At 39.9% G+C, this 22,744-nt stretch overlaps 1 protein-coding gene across 1 annotated transcript in view; it reads left to right on the top strand.

The window, feature by feature from the left end:
• The window catches only part of KLRF1 (killer cell lectin like receptor F1), a 44,802-nt gene that overhangs the window by 4,233 nt on the left and 17,825 nt on the right, over positions 1 to 22,744 (top strand). The gene's annotated exons all lie outside the window — the stretch shown is intronic.

Genomic DNA, 22,744 nt, shown 5'->3' with positions numbered 1-22,744 from the left:
TTTAATGGGGTAATGTATCTTTTAAATAATGAATTGTAGGAGTTCTTTATATACTCTTCTTTCAAGTCCTCCATCAGATATATGATACACAAAAATTTTCTCACGTTATGGGTTATCCTTTCACTTTTTTGATAGTATTATATTAAGCAAAAATGTTTTTAATTTTGAGGAAGTTCAATTTATCTGTTTTTTTCTTTGATTATTTGTGTGATTAGTGTAATATCTAAAGAAACTATTTCCAAAACAGATTATGAAGATTTATGGTCATTTTTCACTTAAAAGTTTTGTTGTTTTTTCTGTTACTTTAGGTTGTTGATTTATTTGATTTAATTTGTATATGGTGTAGCAAGAGGTTTAACTTTATGTTTTGTATATGAATATCCAGTTATTCAAGAACCATTTGTTCAAATACTTCTCTGAGAGTAGATATCCTTGTCTTGTTCCTGATCTTATAGGGAAAGCCTCAAGTTTGTTATATCAAGTATAACACCAAATGTGTTTTTTTGTAGATGTTCTGTATCAGATTGAAAAAGTTCCCGTACGTTAATCATTTGTTGACTGTTTTTAGCATACAAGAGTGTTTTTATATGTCAATTGGGATGATCATATTGTTTTGATGTTTTATTTTATTGATATGGTATATTAAATTAATTATTTTTGGATGTTCAACCAATTTTGCCTTTCTGAGATACACTCTATTTGATCATTGTGTAATACTTTTTGTATATTATTTGATTCAATTTGCTAATATTTTATTGAGAATTTTTATATCTATAGTAATAAGAGCCTGTGGTTTTCTTTTCTTGCAATTTTTTAACATCGTATTATATTATTATCAGTGTGTTGTTGACTTCAAGAAATGAGTTGGGAAATTGTGATTGTCTATTCCTGCTGCTGTAACAGAATACCTTAGCCTGGGCAATTTATAAATAATAGAAATTTATTTCTTACGGTTCTGGAGGCTCAGAAGCCCAAAATCAAGCTGCTAGCAGGCTCAATGTCCAGTAAAGGCCTGGTCTCTGCTTCCAAGATGACACATTGAACACTGTCCTCACGTGACAGAAGGGACAAAAGGGCAAGAGGGATGGAAGGGCCCAAAGGACCCAAGCTAATTCTCTCCAGCCCTTTTATAAGGTCACCAATCATGAGAGCAGAGCCCTTTTGGCCTAATCACCTCCAAAAGGCCCCACCTTTTAATACTATTGCGTTGACGATTATATTTCAACATGAATTTTGAAGGGAGCACAGACATTCAAACCATAGCAGAATGTTCTCTCTTGTTATAGTTTTTTGGAAGAGCTTGTGCAAGATTTGTATTAATTTTTTAATAATTGGTAGAATTCACCAGTTAAGTAATCTGGATCTGGACTTTTCCTTAGGAGTTTTAAAACCACTGATTTAATTTCTTTACTTTTATATTTCTATGTGGTTTTTCTATTTCTTTTTGAGACTTTTCATCAGTTGAATCTCTCAAAAAATTTTTTTGTTTCATTTAAGTAATCTAATTTGTAATACATGATTGTTCGTATTACTCCTTTACAATTCTTTTTTTGTCTTTTTAAAGTTGCTGTAAAGTAGGTAGTTATGTTCCCCTCTTTCATTCCTGATTTTGGTGGTATTTTCTGTATTTTCTTGGTCAGTCTACCTAAAGTTTAGTTGGGTTTGTTGATATCTTCAAAGAATTAACTTCTGTTTTGTTGATTTTATTCATTGGTTTCTATTCTCTATTTCATTTATTTATACTGTAATCTTTCTTTTTCCCTTCTTTCTGCTTGCTTTAGGCTTATTTCGCTGTACATTTTACTTTAATATTATTATTCCTAAAGGTGGTAGCTTAGGTTATTATTTGAGATTTCTTCTATTTTAATAGTATAGCATTGTAGGTATAAATATTGCTATAAGTACTGCTTTATTTGCATCCTATAATTTTTATATGTTTATTTTTCATTTATCTCAAAGTATTTTCTAATTTTCCTTGTGATTTTTGTCTTTGATCCATTGATAAATCTAGCTGTAAGTTGTTTAAGTTCCACATATTTGTAAATGTCAAAAATTCTATCTTTTTCGATATCTAATTTTATTGCATTGTTGTAGGAAGACATAATTTATATGATTTCAATTTTTTAAAATTTGTTGAGGCTAGCCCAGGTCACTTAATACCGGCTCTTCATTTGGTTATTTTAGAGACTTTTACTTTCAACCTATTTTTATCTGAATCTGAAGTTTCTTATGTAGATGGCATATAGTTGGATTGTGTTCATTTAATCCAGTTTGACAATCTGAGCCTTTTGATTGGCTAATCCATTTCTGTTTAATAGAACTATTAACATGGCTGGTTTTATGTCTGCCATTTTCAGTTTTCTGTGTGTCTCATGTCATTTTTGTTTCTGTTTTCTATTTTTTTTTAGAGACAGGTTCTGATTCTCTTGCCCAGACTGGAGTACAGTGGTGTAATCATGGCTCATTGCAACCTTAACCTCTTGGGCTCAAGTAATCCTTCGCTTTAGCCTTCTTAGCAGCTGAGATGACAGGCACATGCCACTATGCCTGGCTAACTTTTAAAAGCATTTTGTAGAGACAGGGCCTTGATCTGTTGCCCAGGCTGTTCTCAAACTCCTGACCTCAAATGACCCTTCTGCCCAGCTTCTCAAAGTGCTCAGATTAAAAGTATGAGCTACCATGCCTGGCCTATGTCTTCTGTTTTCTATTTACTTAATTTTTTTTTTTGGCATTAATGTAATACTTCCTAGTTTAACTTTAATTTCTTTAAAGATTTTTTTGGTACACTTTCCAGGTTTCCTTTTAATGTTACTGTAGGGCTCATGATGTACAATTAACTTATAAGAATCTATTTGAGGTGTATGCTACCTTAATTTCAGTAGGATCTAGAAAATCACTCTCATATGATTTTAATCCTTTTGCCTTTTTTTGGTGCTATTTATACATATTATGTCTTTATATGTTACAGACCAAAGAATAAATTATTATGTTATTACTTTATATAATTTTATGTCTTTTAAAAAAAGAGAACAAGTATACATTTTTAGACTTTGCTATATTAACCTTCTTATTTACTATTCCGAGTTTTCCTTATTTCTTCTTCAAGATATTATCTTCATTTCTTTTTTTCTCAGGTATCTGATACAATTTACTTCCTCCAATATAAGTGTTTCTCTCATCTTCCTCCATTGTGCAGCTATCATCAAACACATTATATTTCTATTTGTTATACACTCAGGATTACAATTGTTTGCACATTGTTTTATACAACTGACTTCTAATAAGTTAAAAGAAGAAAGGAAAGAAATATACCATTATACTACCTTATATACTTAGCTACATATTTACTAATATTTGTTTATTCCTGTTGATTCAAGTTGCTGTTGAGTGTCATTTGCTTTCACTCTTAAGAATATTTTTTAGTATTTCTTACAAAGCAAGTCTGCTATCAATGGCTTTTCTCAGTTTACTTTTTTGGGGGGAGGGGTGTTCATTTCACTGTCATGTTTGAAAGATAGTATAGATAGTGTAACCAGACATAAGACTCTTAGTTGACAGTTTTTGAATTTTTAAAATGTAATTTAACTTTTATTTTTACTCAGCACACTGAATATGTTATTTCTATGTTAACTATTATTAACTAATAAAAACAACCATCAAGCAAAAAGTAAAGGTGGGTTGGGACATTTCAACTTAGAGTACTAATTTCTTATTAGGAACTGGATTGTATTTAGAGGACCTAAAAGGGATAATTATATTTCCCCTCTAATAATGATGCTTCTGTTTTGATATGTTGGTTTATTTTGTATGTGAGTACTTCTTTTTTTAACTAAAGTAAAACTTGCCTACAGCTCAGTGAATAAAATATACCAATTTAAATTGTGCAGTTTTATACATTTGACATACGTGTGAATCCATGTAACCACCATTCTGATACATTTGTGGGATAGTTCCAGTACCATAGAAAATTCCTTTGTGCTCCTTCCTGATTAATGCTTTTTCCCCAATGTATTTGTAAAAGTAAGAAGAAATAATTGGTCTAAAGTAAATCTCACTTCACTTGCTTGTTTGAGTCAAATTTACTTGCTGTATTGATTTTTTTTCAGAATAACAGTGATTTCAAATATTTAGAACATATGCCATAGTTGTAATAACAGGTAACTAGGGTTCATGGTAATCATCTATATATCCTAATATGTTAGAAAATATATTCACTTAAAATTAACTAGCTTAAAGATCAATGACAGGATGGTAAGAAAACAGTAGGCTCAAAAAAGACCCGCATCCCGCGCAAAAGCAAGAGTGAATGCTAACAGTAGTTTCTCCATGTACCACAGAATGCTGCAATCATGCAGCCTTGGTTTGGTAGACATTTGAATCAAAGAGCTTTAGGCAAGAGTTGGCAGAGTGCAATGTTAAAAATATAGTTAGCTAAGTCTTAGTAAATATCCATATGTATAATATGAGTAAGGAGACAAGTCATGCTAGAATGACCTGGTATTCTTGGTGTTAAAAGACTCATCACATTAATGGTTTTGGAAAACAATGAAGATATCAGTATATGATTTTCACTGAGATATATGCCACAGAATGCTATAATATCTACATGAAAGCAGTGCTACCTCAGGTTAGGTGCCATTAGTTAGGAGAGAGATCATTTTCTATATGCCAGAACGTTTTGTGTTTCATTCCCTCTTACTCTACATTTTATAAATGCTTAGGTTAATATATTCAATGTATAGATGATATACAACTTGGATATCTAATACACTGAGTAATAGAATCATAAACTCCAAACATTCTGCATTTTGGAGAAAATTGAGAGTTTAGCAAGATGAATATTTTAAGTGTATTAAAATCTAAACTGAAGAAGTTAATAGGATGGGGAGAATTGCCTTTATTTGTAGAGGTATGCAAGAGCACTAGGGGAAATTCAGTGACCAACAAGCTCAATATAAGACAAGACTGTGTGAAGTAACGAATCTTAGGTAAAATCACTACAAGTATATCTAAAAAGAAAGGGTGGAATTTTTTTCCTCCATTCCTGGCCCAGTTCTTCGAAATAATTTTTATGTGATTGTTTCAAACCATCTTAACTTTCTCTTAGTTTTCCTCTGCATACGTGCACATATGTAAATGCCTACTTTTAAGAGTCCAAAAGAGAAAAAACAGGAAGTTGAATTAGTTGAAACCATAACTTAAGTATTATTTCCAGGAACTAAAGCTACTTAGCCAGAATCAGGAAAAGGGCTACTGGGAATAAGTTTCTTAACTTAAATTGTTCCAACAGCTGTCATATTAAGATGTTACACTTGGTTTACTAGCTCCAGAAGGCAGAATTGATACAAATTCTTGAAAGAACCATCCATATACCCCAGTTAATCTTGATTATGTCATGAGATTTTGTGTAGTGTTCAAAGATAAATTGTTATTATTGTTGGAAAAAACTGGCTACTTGGATTTAAACTTAGGTTAAGAAAATTGATTTTAAAAAATGTTCTACTTTCAAAAGTTGTTATTCTATTGATAAATCTGTTTTTTTAATGCTGCTTTATTTGATGTAAAACTACTGTTTTGAAAATATTGACTGTACCTATGGATTAATGTAAGTATCAAACAAAATTACCCCATGAATAAATCAAATATTTATTTACTTGAAGTATACAAAAGGAGAATGACATAAAGATCAATTAGAAAGGTTGATAAATCAGCAAGAAACAAGCTTCTCAGTCCTAAATTTCATCATGAAATCATTGAAACTCAAGAGTTGTGAATGACAACAACTGAATAGTGAGTGTCAGATTTTCTACATAGATTTTCTACAAGCATCAGGGTTTTTATCTAGGAACAATTCGATTTGTAGGTCATCCTGGATATATTCAAGGGACCATTATTTTTGGAATTATACAATATAACTTGATGTTCTCATAGTCAAATGTGAATGCATTTCTTATACTTTATCTGAATCCTCCCAAATTAACAACCTGGCCCAAGCATATTCCCAAAATCAGTTTCTGAGCCTGAACGGAAGTTAAGCTCCCAGAAATCGCAGGGAGCTGTGTTAATAAGTAGTTAGAATAATTAGGGCTTATCTTTTGTGTGTCCTAATTTAAACAAATTAAATTCCTCTCTAAAATAGGTCTGATTCACAAACTTAATGACTATATGCTTAAATTTTCACCTATAGTTTAATGAAATGTTTGTTTTTAAAAGATTTTTGAAGTCTAAAATAGACTCCCAAAACAGTGTCTGGCATGTAATAAGTCCTCAGAAAATAATTCATAAATACTGAATGACTAGTAGGATATTAAAATGTGGTCACTCCTGCTGTTTACTTTTATCTGATGGCACAGGTGTCAAGAACAATTCTATAGGTGCTAGACCTCCTATACAGGACATGCTAACAAGCTTGCAGAAGTGTTTTTTTCAAATTGTGGTCTATCATCTGCTTTCAGAGCACATTAAGAGTTTATGAGTGTTCAGAGATTAGGAAGTGAGAATTTTTTTTATGAAGTGGCTTGCCAGTGTACTTCCCATTTCCCAATGTCTTTCTGTGTCAATAAGGAAAAGAACTTCTCTTTTACCTTAAGCCAAGTTCGGATTCTGACATATATTGGCAAGTGTCCTCTGGGAGTTGGAGGTTGCAGAGGTGAACACTTTCAGTATGTGAGGTTGTTAGAACTACACATAACCACAGAGTAAAAGTGGATGTGTAGATTAAGCCACACTTCTAGCAATGGTGAGGCTGAAGGGAGTGTTTCCTATGGGCTGGATGTAGATCTCATACAAAGCAGCCATTTGGGAACCATCCTAAAATAAAATTCACCTAAGACTGCTTCCTACCACAGGCAAGTCAACCTCAATGAAAAGAAGCTGGAAGTATAGAGTAGAAAGCAAAAAAAAAAAAAAAAAAAAGTACCTGGGGAGTTGTGAGGGGTGAGGTACAGTGATTTGTAAGCAGGATTGCCAAAGGAGACATCACACATCAGACAACCGCAGAGTACCCCATGAGCAGAATTTCTGAAAAACTCATAGAAGTAGTCCAAAAAAAAAAAAAAAAAAAAAAAAAAAAATGTCCAGGCTGGTATCATCTTTATTCTGTGTTTATTTCTGTTCCCTTTGTTTCACCTTCACTCATTCTGGGGATCAGGGTTGGGGAATGGAAAGAGATACTAGAGAGGGAAGGAGCTCATGCAGAGCCCGTTATACTCACTTGCCCCCTTAATGGTCCCAAACTAAGCAGATCCAATCCAAGCTGAGAGAGAGGAAAAGTGTTAAATTAGATAAAAGTTGGACTTAAGATATTAGGCGGAATTGGATCTTTTATTATCTTCATTATCAAAAGACCATGAGATCCACAAAGGAAGGAAAGGAGAAGACTTTATTTTCAGAGGGAAAAACAACCCCAGAATTAGGGAAATGTAGCTTTGGGGAAAATCCGAAAGTGCACTCTCCAAAGAAGCGAGAGGGGGCTGGCATACATGTCTTATACAGTCAGTTTTACATACATACTGAGCAGGGTTAGGAAAATTCTGTGAATACTTTTGAATATTCATGAAGGAAGTCAAGCACTTGTGCATTGGGTAAACAGATGTAACATGCACTCCACGGTCACTTTGGGATGGTGTTTTAACATTAAATCGGGTGAAATTTGGCTCTTTACCTCAACAGGTGAACTATAGGGCACAAAAATAGTTTGTGCATAATCTCCACAAGCTGTCTGTAACTGGTTTAAGGTCTGTGGCCATTCATCAATAAAGAATGTTTATAAGATTGGGTCCGGCCGGGCGCGGTGGCTCACACCTGTAATCCCAGCACTTTGGGAGGCCAAGGCAGGCGGATCACGAGGTCAGGAGATCGAGACCATCCTGGCTAACATGGTGAAACCCCGTCTCTACTAAAAATACATAAAATTATCCAGGCGTGGTGGCGGGCGCCTGTAGTCCCAGCTACTCGGGAGGCTGAGGCAGGAGAATGGCGTGAACCCGGGAGGCAGAGCTTGCAGTGAGCCGAGATTGCGCCACTGCACTCCAGCCTGGGCGACAGAGTGAGACGCCGTCTCAAAAAAAAAAAAAGATTGGGTCCTTTTTCCAATCTAAGTTATGGTAGGACAGTCTGACTTATGGCAGGACAGCAAGGCTGGGGAGAAGGTTGTCCGCTGGCATCAGGCAATCTATCAAGATATTTTGGAAATTTCCCAGCTATGGTTGTTTTGGCAATGCTTTTCAGCATTTCCTTCCTGTTTAATTATGGGAAGGAAACCTTATGGCAATTAATAACCCTGGGATACCTGACTAATCCCTCATCCGGCTAGCTATCAGATTCTGGTTTCTCATTTGTTTGTCTGTTTCTGTTATTTTACCCACAGGGAGTCTGTTTCATGTTCGTTGGGGTATATTTTATCACCAGAAATAGAGAGGATAATATTTATTACCTTAGAGAGAATGGAAAACTTATGGGAATTGCCTATGATGTGGGAAGAAATCAGTCTGACTTCCTAATAAGCAGGGGCAGTTTTGAGACAGAATATTGTTGCTGCTTTCTCTTTTAATGCAGTTTGACTGTATTTGTCGAATCAGTTACCTATTCATTTAATTTTGTAGTGTTGTTTAAGCATTTCAAATGCTTGTACACTTGGAGTCTATGAGAGCATTCACCATCAAGAGGTAAAACTTCCATGGGGGATGGGCTGATCACAGAGTAGGTGGTCAGCCATTGATTTGCCCACCAGGCTTGGGGGAATAACCTTGCAGCAAAGTGCACTGTGGAAACCTGCTGCCAGTCTCATGGCATTCCCTCTTTTATGTCTTAACTGACATATAAATCTAACCAAAAATTCCTTCCTAAAAACTTTGTAGGATTTTAAAATTAATTAATTATTTTAGAGACAGGTACTCTTTCTGTAGCCAGGCTGGAGTGCGGTGGTGTGATCAGGGCTCACTGCAACTTCTAACTCCTGTGCACGTGATCCTCCCACCTCAGCCTCCCCAGTAGCTGGGACTACAGGCGCAGGCCCCCACGCCCAGCTGGATTTTTTAAAAATAGAATAATAAATTTACAAGGTGGCAATTTCGACTCTTTTTACACATTTCATGGTACCCAGGAAGAAAACATTTTTCCCCCGAGAAGGGCTTCAAGATGGCTGACTAGAGGCCCTCAGGACTTCCCTCCACAAAGAAGAACCAAAACAGCCAGTGGAAAATCAGACTTGGAATACAGCATCTAAAAGAACACACTCGAATTAAACAGAGAAGCGACAGGAAAGCTCTGAGGCAGGAAAGAGGCAGACGGGAGGCAAATAGCTCAGCTGAAACTGTCTGGGAGCCCAGAGACTTCCTAGTGCAGGGAAAGTGTGTCCACATTCCCACCGCAGAGTCCTGCAGTCCTAGCCATGGGAGAGCCCTGGGGGCCCCGAGACTAGGATGGGGAGCTGCGTGGAGCCTGCACAACAGCACTGTTCCAGGACGGAGCTCAGGCGAGGTCCCACACACCTCCTGGACCAGGCCATTTGGAGCCCAGCCGCCACAAGACTTTATCCTGCCTCGGGTCTCAACAGCTTCTGCATCTCCACATCGCTGGAGCCCCGCAGGCATCCTTCACTTCCCCCACAACGCCCCACACACCGGGAGGGCTTTAGTGGCACAAGGCTGATTGGTGCCGGCCGTGTGGCTGCGTCCCTGGCACTCTAGCCCCAAAGGTGTTCTACATCCCGGGGAATTGGCAGTGCAGTGCACTGGGGAGGCTGCCTCCAGTCAAAGGGAGCCAAAACACAAGCTCCCCAGAGCCTGACAGCCACTTGAGTGAGGTCGCTGCCACTGACAGCCACCCCAACTCCCAATAGCAAAGCCGCTGCGCACAGACAAGCTTTCTCCACCCACTGCCATCTCCACAGCCAGGGCTGCCACCACCCAAGCCCGCCGCTGGGGGGCGCCTGGGGATTGCCCACTCTGCCAACCACAGCCTGAGCCCTGCGCACAACATAGGGGATTGGATTGTCTTGAGGTAGGACCACACCACCAAGCAAAGCCTCTCCCCGTGCCTGAGCACACTGCCCAGAGGCCTGGGGATCCATGGCCCTGTCCCACCCGTAGCTCCGCGTATGCTCCTGCACCATTAGGAGGCCTGACTGAAGACCCAGCCTGGCTGCCAGCAAGCCCCACCGAGGCCTGGGGATCCCCTCGCCCCACCTACCACAGCCTGTGTGCACCATCAGGAGGCCTGAGGTTGGACCCGCAAAGCCTGGCACCGCCCACAAGTGCCCAAGTGCATCATTCAGTGGCCTGGGGACGGCCTTTCCGCCACCGCTGACATCTGCACTCCTTTGGGGGCCCGAGGGCTGCCCGCCCAGCCCACCCTTTGCTGCCACCATAAAAGGTTATTCTAATGGAGGTAAAGAGTAGAATGATAGTTACTAGCAGCTGTGAAGGATGTGTGTGTGTGTGTGTGTGTGTGTGTGTGTGTGTGTGAGGGGGGAGGTATACAAACATACAATTAGAAGGAATAAGTTCCAGTGTTCAACAGGACAGTAGAGTGACTATAGTTAACAACGATGTATTCTATATTTCAAAATAGTTATAAGAGAAGATTTGAAATGTTCCCAACACAAAGAAATAATAAATGCTTGAGGTGATGGAGATCCTAAATGCCCTGACTTGATAATTACACAACCGATGCATGTATCAAAATATCATATGTACCTTAGAGATACATGAAAATATTATGTACCAATAAGAATATAAAAAAGAAATAAAACGAAACAAGAATGCTTTTCTTATAAATCATGATGATAACAAGAACTATAAAAATTGCACTTTCAAATTAACTTGACAAGGCAAATCCTACCTATTTTCTAATATACTAGTTTCTAGCTTAAATGTAAAAAGCCAGTTATTTCAATGAATTCAAAATTTATTTGTGGAAGTAACAGAAATGTCTCAACATGCTACGGTTTGATTTATCATTTCTACACTAACTTCTGAGAGAAGATTTGACAAGAGGACTCTGCGATAGGAGCTATCTATATCCAGGATGATTCTGTCTGAGCCACAGATGGACTTCTGTGGTCTTTTTGTGTGGTTGAGGTCTATTTCTCTGTCAGCAGATACCACTTGAGTAGAAGGAGACAAGATATAGCTTGCTATGCACTCCATCTTTCTTTTCTTTGACTCTGTCCAGCTAATTGTACAAAGTGTTTGGATCAAGCAATGACCTAGATTATCATTATGTTGGATCCAAGTTATTGGTGTGTTTATTGGGTTGCCCTAGCATTGTATTTACCAAGACTATGAGGAAAGTGGTGCTAAAATACGCTCCTGTAAATCTCCTGGCTTCCAGGCATAGTCCTTACCACAATGCGTAAGAGCAACCCAATTGCTGCCTGTACGGCTGCTGCGGCTGCTGCTGCTTCTTACACCTCTTCTTATTCTTCTTCTTTTGAGATGGAGTTTCATTCTTGTTGCCCAGGCTGGAGTGCAATGGCATGATCTCAGCTCACTGAAACCTCCGCCTCCTGGATTCAAGTGATTCTCCTGCCTCAGCCTCCTGAATAGCTGGGATTACAGGCACACGCCACCACGCCCAGCTGATTTTGTATTTTTAGTAGAGATGGGGTTTCTCCATGTTGGTCAGGCTGGTCTCGAACTCCTGATCTCAGGTGATCTGCCCGCCTCGGCCTCCCAAAGTGCTGAGATTAAAGTGTGAGCCACCGCGCCCAGCCACAGCAATCTTCTTCTCTGCCAGCTGCTTCAATGACTGAGGATCCCAACGTGCAACAAGGAAGTCTCATCTTCCTGTTCATCAGGATAATGGTCATATTCCTTATTAGAATAATCTTGCCATAGGCCTTAGAACCTCTAAACCCAGCACAAACAAGATCTTGGGAAAAGGAGACAATTTTCAAGTGAAGTATTAGGTGTACTAGTACAAGGCTACTCCAAATCTGAGTCCTAACTCTATGCTTTGGTTCCCAAACCTGTACATTCTGGCTATGGCAGAGACAGCAACATATATTGGTAAGGCAAATACCCCCTCTTATAAAACTGAATCCCACACTTGCAAACTGTTTTATTCCAACTGGTGTCATTAGTGTGCTTTCAGGAAGTCATTTCAATACCCTGGTTAGCCAGTTACTTAGGGGCAAGTAACTTCTTTTTTTTTTTTTTTTTTTTTTTTTGAGATGCAGAAAACATTTTATTTTTTGATTACATGGCTCAGATAGTTTCATTCAGTGTCATCAGCAATGAACTTCATGAAACATGTTCATCTTTCCTGTCTAGGTAGATGTCACAGTAGCCCTGGTTTTTAAGTGTTGCCTCTAAAACTTGTCCTCTTTCCAGCCTTCTCTTCTCTTTTTTTTTGAGACAGAGTCTCACTCTGTCTCCCAGGCTGGAGTGCAGTGGCGCAATCTCGGCTCACTGCAAGCTCCGCCTCTCAGGTTCACGCCATTCTCCTGCCTCAGCCTCCCAAGTAGCTGGGACTACAGGTGCCCAACATCATGCCCGGCTAACTTTTTTTTCTTTTGTATTTTTATTAGAGATGGGGTTTCACCGTGTTAGCCAGGATGGTCTCGATTTCCTGACCTCATGATCTGCCCACCTCAGCCTCCCATCCAGCATTCTCTTCTTTCTCTCAACCTGCCACTCTTGAAAACTCACTTTTCTTTTGCATTTTGTCCTACGTGTGAAAACTATTGAGCTGAAGTAAGACCCAAGGTAGATTCCAAGGGCTTCAGATCTACCCTGTCGAGGGCACAGAATGGTTAGCAACAGAGCCCCTTGTTAAGGTCAATCATGGTTAATAACATGAATCTTAAATTCTAATATTACTTAACAGTACCTAAATTCTAACATCCTTAATTTCACAAAAACAAACTTTTCTAACACTTCTTACCAGTGAAGGATTTAGCTCACATGAATATACTCTGAGATAACCTTAAGAACTCTGCCTTGCTTTGTAATTCCTGCCAGTGCTGCATAAGCCAGCAGTTCTCAGCATCTTTTTATTCTAGCTGATCTCTAGTTTCTGTAGTAGCTTTTTATCACAGATGGAGCTGTTAAACAGGACATAGATTCTCTGAACCAGTTCATCCTTATTTCGCTTGAGATTTTTTCCAGAGTACTGTTTTGACTTTTCGAGGTCAAGCAAGAAACATCCAGGGACTTGGCACTTATGAGTCCTAGTCTTGCATTTTTCAACTTTGGCCACACCGGATTTCTTCTTTGAAGGTCCACGCTTTTTCTGTCCTTTACCAGCAGGTGTTACAGATACATTTTTGGTCTTTGCCTTCTTCTTCCTCAGTGGCTCCACTATATTTTTGGTCTTTGCCTGCCTTTTTCTCAGTCGCCCCATGATATTTTTTGGTCTTTGCGTTCCTTTTCCTTGATTGTTCCACCACAGGTGCAGGCACTTCCTTAGTTGGCAGCTTCCTCTCTGAAACCTCAAGGTTAGCGTCAGCATCACCTGGTGGTTCACTGAGATTCTAACCAAGATCATGCTCAACCAGCATCATCAGATGAATCATGCTGGCAGACAGCAGCCTCATCCAGCTCTTCTTCATCTGAGACAGTTTGGTCCTCATCATACGAATCTTCTGCTGGCACAGGAACTTCCAAATCATTACTGTCATCATTGTCGTCATCACCATCACTAATAACTATTGGAGGTTCCTGGATGGTAGTCTGCACATAACAACACTCCAGACTCTCATCGTCACTGCTTATTTCGAATATCTTAGCTTTCTTCTCCTCATAGGAGTAGCATTCATGATCAGAGTCAGAGTTGATCACTACCACAGAGCTGGTCTGTCTCTTCTGAGCTCTTCTGGCCATAGAAGACCCGTGGTTCTCATCACTGCTTGAATCGACATTAAGGATATATCAATTCTCCTCTGGGTTGTGCAAGTGATGCAGCTCTTCTTTGTACCTGTCCGTGTCTGGTCTTGCAGCCTCTGGTGTGGCCAGCAGCAGTTCACCTCCAACTGCCCGTGGAGTGTGTGCGAGATCCCGAGCAACTGGGCAAGTAACTTCTATAGGCATGAACTGATTGTCAATCTTTCTTTGTTGTAAAATGTCAAATACAATATTGTGTGACGAAGCATGACAATGGATAAGACATTCTGTAACTCTAAGTATTGATGTTAGTAGAAGCACTGTAGGCATAGAAAGCAAATCTGTTCCTAAAATATGTGATTATTCCTATGAAGACCAAGCAGCATCTAGTCCAAGATGAAAGAGACTTCAGTAATACATCTGCCCTCAGGTGACTTGCTGGTAAATCTCCTGGTTCCAGGCATAGTCCATGCCAAAATGAAAATGTTTTCCCCTTAAATTTTGCATTTATTTATTTATTTATTTATTTTTGTATTTAGAATTAGTCTTAGAATGCCAAAAAAAAAAGTCAGTATTTTTTTGTCTTCTTCAAATTATAATATTGAGCAAGTGCAGGTAGCCAACTAGAAGCAGCTAGTGTGTGCTGTTCTCACAGGAGAAATAGAAAGGGCTAGTAAATACAGCACCTTCAACTGAAGCATCCAGGTACACACATTGGGATTCATCAAGAAAACAACTCAATCCGTGGAGGATGAAGTAAAGCAAGTCAGGACGACTGCCCGCCCGGGAGCAACATGGAGCCAGGGGAGCTTTCCCCACCCAAGGAAGCAATGATCTTTGCAACCCTTGGGTCAGGAGATCCCCTTGTGAACCCCTCCCACCAAGACCTGCAGTCTGACACACAGAGCTACAGGGAGTCCTGGAAGAGTAGCCTCTCAGGCACACGCAGAGCCCTGGGAGCCTTAGATACCATGGCTTCCCAGCAAAAGTGGCTGGGAATTTAGACATCTCTACATCCCTAGGAAAGAGGCTGAATCCAAGGGGCTGAGCAGGGATTGGCCGCAGGCCCTGCTTCCATGGCACCTCACAGGATAAGACACACTGGCTTGGAACTCCAGCCAGCCACTGGTAGCAGGGTTGTACCTCCCCTGAGATGAATCTCTCAGAAGAAGGGGCTGGACATCATTTTTGCTGTTTTGCAGCCTTAGCCATTGTTGCCAAAATCCAAGGTGACTAAGGATTGGAGAATCCCCCAAAATAGCATAGCTGCTCTACAGAGAGGCTGCCAGACTGCTTTTTTCACGTGGGTCTTGGATTCCATTTCTCTTCACTGAGCAGAGTCTCCTGACTGAGGTCCACAACCACCTCCACAAGTGTTTTTGAGCTGGCAACAGGTCTGTACCCCTCTGGGATGGGGTTTCCAGAGGCAAGAATAGGCCACCATCCTTGCTGTCTTACAGCCTTAGCCATTGTTGCCTTCAGGGAGTCTGAGGCGACTAGGGACTGGAGTGGTCCCCTGGCAGAGCACAGCAGCTCCACAGAAAAGCGGCCAGATTGCCTTTCCGTGTGAATCCCAGACCCGGTTTCTCTTTACTGGTTGGAATCTCACAACCGAGATTTACAGCCACTGGGTGTTTTCCAGTTGACAACAGGTCTGTGCCTCCCTAGGATGGAGCTCCCAGAGGGAAAGGCAGCCTGCCATTTGTGCCGTTTCATAGCCTTCACTGTTGTCACCTTTGGGCGTTGGAGAGTCTGAGGTTATGAGGGGGCTGGCTGGACCCTCAACACAGCACAGCTGCTTTACAAGAAAGTGGCCAGAGTGCTTTTTTATAGCAGTCACTGATCCTGTTTCTCCTCACTGGGTATGACCACCCAACTGGGATCACCAGCCACCCTCACCAGTGTGTTTGGGCCAGCAACAGGTGAGAACATCCCTGGGATGGAGCTCCCAGAGAGAGAGGCAGGCTGCCATCTTTGCTGTTTCACAGCCTTCACTGTTGATACCTTCAGGTACTGGAAAATCCAAGGTAACTAGGGACTGGAGTGGACTCCCAGAATACTGCAACAGCCCTACAAGAATGGTGACCAGATTGTTACATGACCAGATTGTTACCTTGATGCCATATCTCCTCACTGGGTGGGTCTTCTCAGCCTGGGTGTCCAGCCACCACCTGCTGTGGCTATCGAGCCAGTAGCAGCTCTGCAACTTCCTGGACAGAGTTCCCAGTGGGACAAGCAGGTTGCCATTTTTGCTCTCTTGCATCCCTCGCTCTGTCTCCAGGCTCTGGAGAGTCTCTGGGGAGTAGGGGCTGATCTGGCCCTCAGCACAGAGCACCCACCTCATGAATAAGTGGCTGGACTGTTCTCCACACACATGCTGGACCTCACTTCTCCTCCCTGGGTACAGCCGCTGGACCTGGTACTGCAGCACAACCACCCTGCCCCCAACTTACCACTTCAATCAAGGGCAGCCCACCATTTCTCTGAGGAGGAAATCACAGAGTCAACCCACAACCCCTCCACCACTGCAGTTGCAGCGGTGCTGCCTAACAGCCGTTGGGCTGGGGAAAGAACAAAGGGCCTAGTGACCACACTGTCCCCTCCAGCACACCACAGTCATCATACAGAGAAGAGTCCAGCCGCCTTTCCCTGGGAACTTCCACCTCCCAACTCTTCACCAGGCAGGGCCCCTGGCTCATGACCACAGAATGGTTGCCCCATACGTGGCTGACCATACCCACTGGTAGTGGCCCAGAGTTCCCCTGGGGAGAGGCTTCCAGAGGCATCCAACAGTTCCTCTGCCACAGGGATAGAAACAGTTCTATCCCTGCTACCCTCAGTCTGGGGAGGAAACAAAGATCCTAAGGGCTACACTCAAGCTTATAGCATGCCACAGACGCCATAGGGAGAGGAGACCATTCCCTCCTCCTGGTGACTCTTAATCCTCTGCTCCCCAGAAAGTGGAATACCAAGCTCATGCCAGCAATGCAGCTACCCCACCCCCCTGGCTGAACACTCCCAGTAACAGCAGCTCTGCATTCCTCAGACATGAGACCCTCAGGGGCAACCAAAAGCCCATCTGCCACTGCCTCTGCAGCGGTACTACTCCTGCTACCCTCAGGAGCAAAGACCCTAAGTACCTTATCCATACCCCCAACAAGCAACAGTCGACCCAAGGAGAGAAGCAAAGTTCATCTCCCACAGGTCTCGCACACTCCCCCTGCTCGTCACCAAGCAGGGAAACCCTGTCTTGGGCCCATAGCACAAATACCCGCATCCTGGGCAGACTGCACTGAGCAATTGCTGACCCACACCTCTCTGGGGTAGAGCCTGTAGGAGGTAAATAAAAGACCTTCAGCCACAGCCACTCCTAAGGTCCCTTCTGCTGCTGCCTCCAAGTTGGAGAGGAAACATAAACACTGAGATCACCCCAGAGCTGTGGGGGAAAGCCCAGGAATGACAAGCCATAATCTACAGCCAACACTCAAGTGGGAGAGGATCCCAAACTTTCAGAGCATTGAGAGGCAGCATGGCTGCAACTGTGAAGAAATATAAGGGAGCCACACAACTGATCAAGAGCCAACCAACTGAACACTCTGTCTAAGCACAACCTACTGGATCACATCCCAAAGCTTTAATACCAAACTACTTCACTAACATACCCCCCACTCCTTCATGAGACCAAAGACAAGTCAGTTGCAAGTAAAGACCCTGCACAAAGCCTCAATCCTGTGAATACATCCAGAAAAGAAGTCTACTAGCTATATGCACTCTACATCATGGCTAAAGAAACACTCACATACAGAGAAGAGAAAGAAGCAACACAAGAACTCCAGCAACTCAAATGGCCAGAGTTTCTTATGTCTTCCAAATGACTGCACTAGTTATCCAACAAGGGTGTTTAACCAGCAGAGCTGGCTGAAATGACAGAAATAGAATTCAGAATATGGATAGAAATGAAGATCATCAGGGTTCAGGAAAACAGTAAAACCCAATCCAAGAAAACTAAGAGTCACACTAAAACAAGACAAAAGCTGACAGACAGAATAACCACTATAGAAAAGAACCTAACTGATCTGCTAGAGCTGAAAAACACACTACAAGAATTTCACAATACAATTCCAAGTATTAACAGCGGAATTGACCAAGCTGAAGAACTTGAAGACTAGCCCTCGAAAATAAGACAGTCAGACAAAAACAAAGAAAAAAGAATGAAAAGGAAAAAACAAAATCTTCAAGAAATATAGGATTATGTAAAGGGGCCAAATCTACAAATCATCGACATCCCTAAAAGGGATGGGGAGATACAAGCTGGCATAATAACCAACTAACAATACAATGACAGGATCAAATCCACACATATCAATACTAACCTTGAATGTAAACAGACTAGATGCCCCATTTAAAAGGTGCAGAGTGGCAAGCTGGTTAAAAAAGCAAAGCCCAGTGGTATGCTATCTTCAGTAGAACCATCTCACACACAATGACACACAGGCTTAAAATAAAGGGATGGAGAAAAATCTACCAAGCAAATGAAAATCGGTAAAAAAACAGGGTTTGAAATCTTAATTTCAGACGAAACAGACTTTAAACCAACAAAGATGAAAAAAACAAAGAAGGACATTACATAATAATAAATTCAATTCAATGAGAAGACTTAACTATCCTAAATATATATGTACCTAGCACAGGAGCACCCAAATTCATAAAGCAAGTTCTTAGTCACAAAGAGCCTTAAATGTTTACACAGTAATAGTGGGAGACTTTAACACTCCAGACAGATCATCAAGGGAGCAAATTAACAAAGATACTCAGAACCTGAACTTGACATTGGACCAAATGGATTTGATAGACCTTTACAGAACTCCGAACCCAGAAAGCCAGTATATACATTCTTCTCATTGCCACATGGCACATAATCTAAAATTGACCACACAATCGAACATAAAACAATTCTTAGCTAATGCAAAAAAAAAAAAAAAAAACCAAAAAACAAAAAACAAAACAAAAAAAAACCAAAATCATGCCAAACACACTCTTGGACCACAATGCAATAAAAATAGAAATCAAGACAAAACAAATCACTCAAAACCATGCAATTACATGGGAATTAAACAACATGCTCCTGAATGACTTCAGGGATAAATAATGAAATTAAGGCAGACATCGAGACGTTCTTTGAAACTCATGAGAACAAAGATATGACATACCAGAATATCTGAGACACTGCTAAGGCAGTATTAAGAGAAAAACTTATAGCACTAAATGCCTACACAAAAAAGTTAGAAAGATCTCAAATTTAACACTCTAACATCATAACTAAAAGAACTGGAGAAGTAAGAGCCAACCAACCTCAAAGGTAGCAGAAGACAAAATATAACCAAAATCAGAGCTGAACGGAAAGAGATTGAGATACAAAAGAAACATCAAAAAGATCAACAAATCCAGGGGTTGGTTTTTTGGAAAAAAAAAAAAAAAAAAGTCTCTTGTTGGACTAATAATGAAGACAAGAGAGAAGACTCAAATAAACACAATTAGAAACGACAATGGGGATGGTACCACTGACTCCCAGGAAATATAAATAACCATCAGAGACTACTACAAACACCTCTATGTATGCCAAACTAGAAAACTTCGAAGATATAGATAAATTCCTGGACACATGCAGCCTCCCAACACTGAACCAGGGTGAAATTGATTCCCTTAACAGACCAATAATGAGCTCTGAAATTGAATTAGTAATAAATAGCCTACCAACCAAAAAAAAGCTTAGATGGATTCACAGCCAAATTCTGCCAGATGTACAGAGCTGGTACCATTCCCATGGAAACTATTCCAAAAATTTGTGTTGAAAGGACTCCTCCCTAACTCATTCTATGAGGCCAACATCATCCTGATACCAAAACTGGCAGAAGCACAACAAAAAAGGAAAACTCGAGGCCGGCATCCTTGAAAAACATAGATGCAAAAATTCTCAACAAAATACTGACAAACTGAATCCAGCACCACTCAAAGAGCTAATTCACCATGATCAAGTGGACATTATCTCTGGAATGCAAGGTTGGTTCGACATACACAAATCAATAAATATGACTCATTTCATAAACAGAACTAAACACAAAAATCACATTATTATCTCCATAGAAACAGTAAAAGCTTTCAATAAAATCAACACCCTTTCATGTTAAAATCGCTCAGTAAACTATGTATTGCAGAAACATCTCAAAATAATAACAGCCAGCTATAATAAACCCACAGCCAACATTATACTGAACAGGCGAAAGCTGGAAGCATTCCCCTTGAAAAACAGCACAAGACATGAATGCCCACTCTCAACGTTCCTATTCAACATAGTATTGGAAATCCTTGCCAGAGCAATCAGGCAAGAGAAAGAAATGAAGGGCACCCAAATAAGAAGAGAGGAAGTAAAACTATTCCTGTTTTCAGACCACATGATTCTATACCTAGAAAACCCCATACTCTTGGCCAAAAAGCTCCTTCAACTGATAAACAACATCAGCGAAGTTTCAGGATACAAAATCAACATACAAAAATCACCAACATTCCTGTACACCTATACACAACACCCAAGCTGACAGCCAAATCAGGAATGCAATTCCATTTATGATAGCCACAAAAACAATAAAATACATAGGAATACAGTCAACCAGGGAGGTGAAAGAGCTCTACAAAGTTAATTACAAAACATTGCTTAAAGAAATCAGAGATGACACAAACAAATGAAAAACATTCCATGCTCATGGATCAGAATAATAAATATCATTAAAATGGTCATATTGCCCAAAGCAATTTACAGATTTAATACTATTCCTATCATACTACCAATGACATTCTTCACAGAACTAGAAGAAAACTATTTTAAAATTCATCTGGAACAAAAAAATTAGCCCAAATAGCCAAGGCAATCCTAAGCAAAAAGAACAACACTGGAGGCATCACATTACCCAACTTCAAATTATACTACAATACTACAATATCCAAAATAACAAGGTACTGGAAAAAAAAAAAAAAACGCAGGCACATAGACCATTGGAACAGAATGGTCCAATGCTGACACATAGACCACTGGACAGAAAGCCCAGAAATAGTGCTGCACAACTACACCCACCTGATCTTCAGCAAAGCTGACAAAAACAAGCCATGGGAAAAGGATTCCCTTTTTAATAAATGGTGCTGAGATAACTGGCTAGCCACGTGCTGAAGATTGAAAGTGGGCCCCTTCCTTATACCATATACAAAGCTGAAATCAAGATGGATAAAATACTTATGTTTAAAACCCCAAAATATAAAAAACCCTGGAAGATAACCTAGGAATTACCATCCTGGACACAGGAATGGGCAAATATTTCATGACAAAGATGCCAAAAGCAATTGCAACAAAAGGGAAACAAAACAAAACAAACAAACAAAAAAACTAATTAACTGTAAGAGCTTCTGCACAGCAAGAGAAACTATCAACAGAGTAAACAGATAATCTACAGAATGGGAGAAAATTTTTGCAGACTATGCATTTGACAAAGGTCTAATATCCAGCATCTGTAAGAAACTTAAACCAATTAACAAGCAAAAAATAACCCCATTAAACAGTGGACTAAGGACATGAACAGACACTTTTCTTGTTTTATTTATCAATCTTAATTTAATTCTTATCCATTTGGAGTGTCAAATAATGGACAAAGAAATTGTAATTATAAATTAAAGAACACAATTTAGCAAGTAAAAATAAACAAAAATAACACAAAAATGTATTATTCTTTTTTGTCATTAAGCAACAAATATATTTCTGATAATTTGTCAAATATTTTCTCCTTGAATTAATAGTTTATCTTATTTAAAAGGGTATATTGTATTGTGTTTTTTTTTTAATTTTATTTTAAATTCAAGAGTACATGTGCAGGTTTGTTACGTAGGTAAACTCGTGTAATGGGGGTTTGCTGTAAAGATTATTTCTTCACTCAGGTATTAACCCTAGTATCCATTAGTTATTTTTCCTGATCCTTTCCTTCTTCCCACCCTCCATCCTCCAGTCGGCACTAATCATTAGGGAAATGCAAATTAAAACCACAGTAAGATACCATCTCATACCAGTCAGAATGGCTATTATTAAAAAGTCAAAAAAATAACAGATTCTGATGAAGTAGTGGAGAAAAGGGATCACTTATACACCATTGATGGGAGTGTAAATTAGTTCAACCATTATGAAAGATAGCATGGTGATTCCTTAAAGACCTAAAACCAGAAATACCATTCGACCCAGTAATCCCATTACTAGTATATACCCAAAGGAATATAAATCTTTCTATCATAAAGACACAAGCATGCATCTGTTCATGGTAGCACTGTTCACAATAGCAAAGACACGCAATCAACCTAAATGCCCATCAATGGTAGACTGGGTAAAGAAAATGGGATACACATACACCATGGAATACTATGCAGCTATAAAAAAAGGATGAGATGATGTCCATTGCAGGAACATAGATGAAGCTAGAGGCCAGTATCCTTAACAAACTAATGGAGGAACAGAAAACCAAATACCACATGTTCTCACTAATAACTGGGATCTAAATGATGAGAACACATGTACACATAGAGGAGAATGACAGACACTGGGGCCTACTTGAGGGTGGAGGGTGAGAGGAGGGGCAGGATCAGAAAAACATAATTATGTATACTAGTCTGAATACCTGGGTGATGAAATAATATGTACAATAAACCCCTGTGATGTGATTTTACCCATATAACAAACCTACACATGTAGCCCTGAACCTAAAAGTTAAAAAAAATCAAATTATATTGTTAAATTATTAATGTGATTTATAAACAATATTGTTTTAGGATAAAGAATTTGTTTGGCAATTACAAATTATTAAATTAAATATCAATATATTAGGGAG

The sequence above is a fragment of the Nomascus leucogenys genome, chromosome 23, assembly GCF_006542625.1.
Source record: "Nomascus leucogenys isolate Asia chromosome 23, Asia_NLE_v1, whole genome shotgun sequence".
In the NCBI taxonomy this organism is placed as follows: domain Eukaryota; kingdom Metazoa; phylum Chordata; class Mammalia; order Primates; family Hylobatidae; genus Nomascus; species Nomascus leucogenys.
The sequence above is the reverse complement of the archived record's forward strand: the minus strand, read 5'-3'. Positions and strand labels throughout refer to the sequence as shown.